The following is a 9,404-nucleotide window of genomic DNA, read 5'->3' on the forward strand; positions in this document are numbered from 1 at the left end:
CAAATAACCCATAATGCACCTCTGTGTATATGATTATTGGAGGGTGGAGAAGCTGAGCTAAAAGTGGAGTTTTTACCAGTGAGAGAATGATTTTGGCAGATGTGGATTTAAACTGGATCAAACTACTGGGAAGTTGACTTCACAGACTTGGTTGCAAGAAAGAGCAGTAACAGAACGGTAGGAAGAGTTTTGTAATCGCTGTCATGAGGTTTAAAGGCAAGAAGAGAAGAGGAGGCAATAAGGAGTGGATTTCTGGGATTTAGTCAACGGGTGACTTTGTCCTACTACAGCACGTGCCAGTGCAAAGCTGTGCTCCTGCTCACAGCTGAGGGCAAAATCCGAAGAAAACAACAAGCCACCTAAGCTGCAACTTATGCAGAGTTTACATGCCTATGTAGAAGCCAACGAGCCAAAACAAACTTCACCTAACTTGTTCAGGCACCTGAGAGGCTGTAGGCGCTAAAGATATCCTTTAAATCTCTCTGTTCCGTGTACATCCAGAGGCAGTGTCGCCTTGGCCAAGCTGAGCTGCCTAGAAGCACTGGGGAGTCACAACCTGGGTGTCCCTTGTCTGCAGGTGCCATCGCATGACAGCCTCTGCCAATCTCAGCCCTGCTGCCGTGGTCTCACAACCACAGCACATGGTGACAGGATCCACCTGCTGTGCGAGCATCCTGTGAAAGTGAAAGAGCGGGGTTCAGTCTGTTCCCCAGCCTGCAGGGAGTCTGACTCACACCTCCCACGTCCCCGGCCCCAAATATCTTATCAGCCAGGTTCTGGAACAGTTGGAGCAGAGACTCCTTCCAGCACTCCTGCTGAAGCTGGTGTGCACCCAGAAACGCAAAAGGCATGGTGCCAGAAGGAGTCAGGCAGGAGGGATCTTTCTTCTGCCGCTTAATTGCCAGGATATTCAGCTGAAAAAGGGAGACTCCCTCATCTCCGTCTGTAACATTGTTTGTGCACTTAGTTCTCGAGAGTTATTGCACTAAGAAAAATTGCAATTGAGGTCTTTCCTGTCCTCTGCGTTTTCAAAATATTAGCACATACACAACCGTGATCCCTCTTTCACTCTGTACCTCTGGGTGTGGGGTGTTTTTATTAAAAAGGCCAAAACTGCAATGCTTTTTTCTGAGTTTAGCGAGGTGGAGAGCTCCAGGAGCACAACTCAGAGGATGTCCCTCTGGCAGAGCGAGGCAGAGGAGTACCTTCTTCGTGAATTATAAACGCCCCAGGCAGAAAGCAGTTACCTGCGCATTTAGCACAGCCAAGAGGAAGGGACCTCAGGGCAAAAATAGCAACAGAAATTAAGGAAGCTAAGTCAGTTTTTTGCTGCAACTTAAAAAAAAACTGTCTCCAGTTTCTTAGAAATGTGAACGGCTGAGGTGGGCAACAGTGGATAGGCTTGGACTCCCACTGTCAGGTGTAAACTAAGTTCTGCCCAAGCTGAACATTATATAAGTGAGTGATTTTTGTACTTCATTTTTTAGGGGCCGTTCTTTAAGGTATGGAGTTCTCAGGCAAGGGAAAAGTTTCTAGCCTCTTAAAGGCGTGACAGAGCCTGTTACTTCTCATACCATTATGCTTTGGAAAATGTGAAGCAAGAAAAGCAAAGAAAGTTAAAAAATTATCCAAGAAATGAAAAAAGAATTCCATGCAGTCAAACACGTCTTGGCTCCACCACTCAACTCCCACCTCATCCAGTGAGAAGGGGGATTCATGGTATGAAACGATACAGAAATATAGAAGAAAATAGCTTTTTCTCCTGATGATTTTTTAATTATTATTAGAGACAGAAAAGCTGCTTTACTTCACATACTAGCGCCAAAAGCTGACAAATTAGGAAGCAGATCTTCCTTACTGCTAAACACAGGATGACCACTCTGACGGACTTGCTTTCTCTGTCTAGAATTGCAACCACTGCCTGGTTTGTCCATTAGGCACAGCAGAAGCTCCAGTTTTCCCTGTTGGCATCGCAACGGGGAGTGGAATGTTCCTTACCAGTCTGGTAAAGTGACGCTCTGCTTCTGGTAAACCACAACAAAGATTTCAAGGCAAAAAAACTCTTTTACTCTGTTAAATGCAGACTCTACAGAACTGCAGAGGAAAGCATCGGTAGTACGCAATGAGAGATGTGTGTGACAAAACCAAGGAACTGGTATATTTCTAGCACCATTTACTTGTGTCTTATCTATTATTTATTTATATATACATATATATGCAGACACATCTAGTAAGAGCAGTTACCATAGAAATATGTAGTCAGGATGGAAAAGACTACACCCTAAAGTGGGCTGAATATGGCTGTTCAATTCTAGGGAATTGGCTATGCATGAAGTTATGGGAAAACGTACCTCACTCTTGGCTCAACTTATACTATGACTGAAGCTTTTATTGACATAGTCTAAGTTCAGATACATCACTGAATTTCCACACAGGTCACTCCCTTGATCAGTTAATTGATTTTAGCTCTGTCTTTGAGTAATTATTTCTGAGAAAGCAGGGGTACAGCACAGGATCAAGACGAAGGCATGGGGAATAGGCAGTTGCCTAGGGCAGCTGCTTGCCCGGAGTGGCTGTGTTCTTCACCCAGCTGGTGACGTTCCTCACTTTCCTCAAGAAAGCAAAACTTTTCATTCCTCCTGTTGCTGTTAGAGGGAAAAGAAAGGGGAAAATCTGAAGCTGTCCTGAGCTTGTAGCAGTCAGTAGAAGCCCCTAGGTCATGGGTGACCAGCTAATTCATGTGTGGCCCAACTTAATTGATTTCCAATTAACTAGAATTGGTTAACGTGCTTATAAATGGGAGCCTAAACACTCCACTGATGCTTATTCCATGCAGCAAATGCTTGTGAGTTATTTCAGTGCACAACCTAAGGTAAACCACAAATGTCTGAATCCTGCAATACATCTGCATGCAATATTTAGATTAGCTTTTACAATAGCGAACATCTTTAGTAACTCTACTACTTAACGTGCAAACAACTAATAAATGCAAATTACAACAGGGGAGAGAATTCTAGTGTAGACATATCCATAGTAGGAGACTGAGGTCAGGTTGTTTTCAAGTTCTGAATAAGCTCAGAAGAGTTTCCATATTGCTCAACATCAAAAACCATGGCTTTTTTAACTTAAGAAATGAATAAATAAAGAAATGGGAAAATGTAACAGGAAGCTCACAGCCTCTGGGGCTGGGGAGATCTCCCTGCTGGGGAGATCTAATCCCCTAAATTCTTGGGATATGCACTAACCTAGACGTTATATGAAGCTGGGGACAGGGGTGAGGAAGGACTGAAAGGTAGAAGTTTGAGAGTAAGGGAGAAGAAATAGCAGGGAGCCAGACACTACAGTGCCGTATTGGAGCACTCAGCAGAGAACAGGGGATTGGTGCTCCAGTCACCACTCAGCACTCTTTGTCTCTATTTTATCCAGCGAGTGTTTAATGATTGCAATGAGTGCAGTTAATGTGAGCTCAGTGCCAAGATGCTCAGCTCTGTCAAGACTGGAGCAATGCTAGCCATCTGGGGAGCTATGAAGTCAAAATCAAGGCAATCCTCATGCTTCAGTGCTTCCACTGCTGGGCACCAGGGTTTTCAGAACCACTGTTTTGGAGTTAGACCCCTAAAATTCTGCCCATGTCCCCTCGAGGATTTGGGGAGGGACTTTTAGTTCTGGTCCACTGATATTTCCACCAATTCTTCTGATCATTCTCTAAAGAGCAATTTGATTGTCTCTATGGAAGATACCGCTTGAATAGCATATCCATTCAGAGTACAGAAAGGGTTTTGTCACAATACATATATGAAGGGAACATAGCTCACTGGTGGGTTTTTGCTTAGTTTGTTTGTTCACTTGTTTTGGCTCAAACTGTAGAACGTTTCATGTGATTGATACTTGACTGTTTTTCTTTTATCATACTCTGGCATTTCCATAATTTATTACTCACATACAGGTATAGGCCAGATAGATAGTTTAGCAAACATGCACAGTCATCTGTGTTAAACAAACATGGTAATATTTTGACAACTATTAGTTCTCTGACCAAAGTTATCTTACACTGATAGAGTATCCTTGTGAGTATATATGAAGACATGAGTATTAAGTGAGTAATACATGAGTATTTAGGTGGCTGAAATGGTATCTTACTGGGGGCATTTTTTTTTTTTCCAGGGGCATGATAATAGGGAAAGGGAGATCCTACAGTTTGTCACGTTTTACATTTTATTTGGTTTACATCATTTGTGCTTGCAGTTCTCAACATCTTGTATGCAAATCATATATTGTGATGGTTCAAACCGTGGGGACTGATTTCTCCGATTTCAAGTTTAGGCTATTATTAGCTAAGTTTCTGAACATCATTCCTAACAAGATAGAGTAAGTACTTGCCTGCTGGATCACTACAGAGATCCCATCTCTCATCCCTTTTTCTTTCCATTGATAATAGTGCCAGTCTTCAAACTTCCAAAGGTCCCAATCCGAATAATTTCAGGCTTGAGATTTATGTTCATTTGACTGTGAATATTTTCTTCCTTAGGAATCCCACCAGATTTCAACTCCTACGGTCCCATTGGGGGATGATGTACATCTCACAAGAGTTTCCGAGTTCATGCAGAATGTTGTTATCGCTGTCTGAGGACAGGAGACCCGACGTGCTTTGTTCTGCGAGATCTCACAGAATCACAGAATGGTTGAGGTTGGAAGGGACCTCTGGAGATCGTCTAGTCCAACCTCCCTGCTCAAGCAGGGTCACCTAGAGCACATTGCCCAGGATCACATCCAGACGGGTTTTGAATATCTCCAGCGAAGGAGACTCCACTACCTCTCTGGGCAGCCTGTGCCAGTGCTCAGTCACCCTCACAGTGAAGAAGTTTTTCCTCAGATTCAGATGGAACTTCCTTCTCCCCTGCTGGGTAGATTTCCACGGCCTCCTTCCTTATATTGGAGGGCTCAGCACTGCCTTCTTAAGTGCCTGTTTGTAAACTATATCTTTTTCTCTTCTGTCTGAGAGAAAAATATAATGGTACTGCCCTGTTTAATGTAACACCCATCTAGAGGACTATAGCAAAATCATTTCTGAAAATGATCTCAAGTCCTGGTGTGAGTTTCTGAACATGCATTCAGTTAGCATTACAGTCTGGGCTTTCATTACTCCCTTTTCTCTGTGCCTCATAGTCTTTAATATCCCTGCCTTGTACTTCTGAAGAAGAGAGCTATTATTATGCCTAATTTACACCAGTATACAAAAGCAAAGAAAGACAGGGAAGTTCCATACAACAAAATAAAGGGATGTTTGTAATTAGAGACAATACTAAACACACTGGGACAGGTAACAAAGCTGTTTCTGCATAGGCTTAATATCCAGAGAACAGGTTCTCCAGAGACGTTGGACATTACCCTGGTCGTTAGGCTATGCTGTAGCATTTTTATTGCTGTCGCTAAGGTAGCACAGTGGTAGAAGAACAGCTGCTGTTAAAACACTTCCCTATGACTTTGTAGGCTGTAGCACTTTCAAAATATTTTGAACATTGCTGTATTCTTTTTGCATGAACTAAGTGACTTCTATGGCTAAGTCTCATTGTCAATGTGAATTAGGTGCCAGGTCCTTTTAAGACTACAGCTGTGTCAGCTTTTGGAAGCCCAGGCAAGACACACTGGAGCTAGCAGACACCCAAAATGGTGAGTCTCTGTGACGTATAGCATCATAGTTAACATCACGTTGACTAATCAGTCCATCCAGTTAAAGCACTTTACCAGGACTGAGGCATTTCTGAAGGGATCAACACATACATTCCTTAAAAAATTAGGAATTATGTTAAAAGTGCACTTCAATTAATGTGTATAGGCCTCTCTAATCCTATCTCTAAGGGATGCACCAGACCTCCAGCTGCTGATCCAACAGGGTATGAGTCTGCTGTAGGTATGAGATATGCCAACTTCACGTGCATAGCTTGGATACCCTAGAATCTCTCAAATGGTATCACAAGCCTACGTTTAGACAGCTGAATCACCTTACAGATGACCAGAGATTTACACAGTCAGGAAAGGAAAATGTATCTAGCTGTTCCAGTCCCAGACTGATGCTCTGTTGGCTGGGTCAGACCTCCCCAAAGGTCAGAGGTGCTGTGGCACCTTCCAAGCCTCTTAGCTTTCTGGGTGATTCATGTTGGACCAGAAGACTGGGCATGAACAACGGATCATGTGATGGAAATGTTTTTATATATGCAGTCATGTGCACGCCCTGATGTCCGTGCACTCACCAGCTGAGGAAGAGGCTGTCCCTTTGGCTGTGCTGGCAGATAATGCTTTTTCTGCAAGGACCCTGGGAGTTTTACCCTGATTGTGGTTGCAAAGTTATGATTTTTCTCCTTTTCCATGGCACCTCCTGCCCAATAAGCTGGTCAGCAGATCAGGCCACTTGGGCTACAATAGTCACAAACCAGGAGGGAGACGCTGGCATTGCAGTAAGAGTGCAAGACATGCCAGGGAAGAGCAGGAGTGACTCTCAGACGAGATAGGTCTGATCTCACCTGCCTCACAACTTTTCATAGGCTGAATCAATAGCTTATTTCAAAAGCATTTGAGTCTAAGGTGAAAGGTGCACTTACCAGCATAAATGTCATTGTAAATCAAAATATTTTGATTCTTTTTCCAGCTCATAAAAAAATTGTTTGCCTCCAAAAATGGCTTTTAGTTGCAAGTCCGGCATAATTTAACTCTTAGCCCAGAGGCCGCACTGGTTTTGAAGATGGTTTCTTTCATTAGCCTCGCATTTTTCTCTGCAAGCACCTGAGAGTCCTTCCCTTCTAAATGGCCCGATTCAAAGTTAAAGAAACTGACTGTATAATTATCAAATTGAAGGTTGATATGGCAACGCTATAAGAGGAGTGGCAGCTGCTGTCCACATTCCTCTTTCCCCTACCTTTCTATTAATTTCTATAGGCGTTATGATACAAACATTTTCCCTTTGTGACTATTCACCACTTCTCTTGGTACTGCAGGCCTGATAAGAATTTATACCCCGTATTTACATAGTGATATATTTTATCATTATCAGTTATGAAAATATAAAGTGATTGTGCTGATTCGTATTGTGCGTTTTAGTTGTAACATGGCAATAGAAGACACTAGATTGCCAAGTTGTCTTCGAGAATAAATTGTCACTTTTGGCTGATTGCTTAGCCACTAAAATAAGCATCAGTTTGAAAGTTGTCATGCCAACATGGAATAGGAACCTGGCATCCACAGACAGTACTTATGTTTGATAAAATTCACTTCAGCTACAGTACCTCCCTGCAAGGAGGAAAGGATCTTAAGAAGACCGAGTCTGACATTCTCCACGAAATGAATGACTACTCATTCTTTAAGGATAAAATTCACAGTACCCTATGGGGAGACCAAGTAAACAGGTTTGCCTTAAGTAACTCTCTATAGAAGACAACGGGGATGTAATTTTCCTCCACCTTCCTCCCTGCTCCTGTCCATATTCTGCATTTACAGTTCTTCAGTATTTATGCGTTACTGCAACAATAAGCACTTCACAGAAGAAAAAGTAGGGAGCCTTTCTGAGAACATTTTACAATACCTGTGCATATTTGTTAGCCAATTTCACTTCAAGAACTTAGTAGTACAATAGGGACATGAAGGAGTGGCATCTTCCCGACACTGTTGTGAATTAAAACCTTAACGCCGAGGAGATGTGATTTGACAACACTTGTTAAGGGAGCTGTAAGAAAATAGTAGTCGATATACAGGTTGGATTGGGAAGAATAGGGAGATTGTGCTTTGACAAGGCAGCTCCCCCATAACCTTACTCAAAGCATACCAAGAAGCCAAATAAGAAGCACTTATTTCACTTGCACACTCCTTCAGTCAATGTGCATTGCTCTGAATTAGTGCTAGTCCGAAGGAGAGGCAAACTGGTTGCTAATGTGGGGGCAAAATAAAGTTTTGCCAAAAATGGCGATTTACAGAGCCCAAACTATTTTGCCCAAACTATCTCAGACTTTCAGGAGACTGAAGGTAGACTCAAGGTCTCTTGGGAACCAGCATGTCCAAAAGCCAGAGCTCCATCAGACAAGCAATACCAGCTCTGAGAACTCATTGCTGCATGATCCACAGCTCTGAGGCAACCAGCCATCCCAGGCTTTCCAAATGGAGTTGTAAAACCCCTTGAAAGCTCAGTCCTGATTCATTCCCTCAGAGCACCCACAGACGCAGGACTTAGAGCTTAGAAATCCTGATACAGCTTTCAAGGATCCATTATTCCAGGAAAATTATGCCATGCTGGAGTCAGAAACCCTGTTTTCTTGAGTGCTCGAATGGTAAGACTTCGGTGTGAAGGAGGACCTAGGAATGTCAGGCCTCTGCAGGGAGTCGTCTTTTAGATCTTGCAAGAGACCCTGGAATATGTCTGCTGCTTGGGCTTCAGACACCACACAAAACAGATCCCTGACAGATCCATTGGTTCACTATGAATAAATCGGCTCATGTTGTGGACAGACCCAGGGATGAAGACTCTAATGCTTCCAGGACTGGGGTCTATGACTCCAGAGCCATCAGCCAAGGCTGACAGGCTTGTTGCTGTTAATCCAGGCATCTGCCAAGTTGTACTCTTCCCCAGCTCACTGACGCATGCAAACGTCCAAGCCTGTGAAGTTTCTTCCGGTGCAGGTCAGAGATGGCACCGCACGGGCAACATATACAGCACACGCATGCACAAACCAGAGAGCTAAGTCAGTGCATAATGAGTTCAATTCGCACATGCGTAAGAGACACAATTAGCAGCCTTTTGAAAACAACAGGCTAATTACATTGAGGAAACAGAGGAGATCACAGAACAGGAAAGGAACTAAGAAAAAAACACCGTACATGCAAAATAAAACCACACTTCCAAGTAATATTTAACCATCAGAACCTCTTTCTAAAATAAATCTTTCCAACTCTTTCAAAGACTAAGATCACACTGGGTATCTTTCCAAGCTTTTGGGGAATTTCCAGTGCCTACCCTTTATTCTTTTAAATTAAGTTCAACTCAGGACTCAGGAGCATGTGGGCTAAAACCTAGGAGATGCTGGGCACTTACTTACATCTCTTACTGAATAGTCTTTTATCAGCCTATTTAGGTTATCCCAGTTTAACCCTATAGTCCCTTCCAGCAGTTCAATGACTCAGATTAACTAGACACTTGGCCAGTGTTGAGCTCCAAGCTGAAGGCTGGAGAGAGGCTAGTCCCCAGACAAATGATGCATGGAATTTGTATCTGTGTGTTGCCATGCCGACGCGGCGCACAGATTGCTCAAGATTCAGCAGGACTTGGCAGGGACTTTCTTTGCTTCCCAGCGACCCACTGACAGGTAATATTACTGACTTTCTGTTTTATTATGTGAAGTCCCATTGAAATGCTCAGTACA

Source organism: Struthio camelus, chromosome 2 (assembly GCF_040807025.1).
Source record: "Struthio camelus isolate bStrCam1 chromosome 2, bStrCam1.hap1, whole genome shotgun sequence".
Lineage (NCBI taxonomy): Eukaryota > Metazoa > Chordata > Aves > Struthioniformes > Struthionidae > Struthio > Struthio camelus.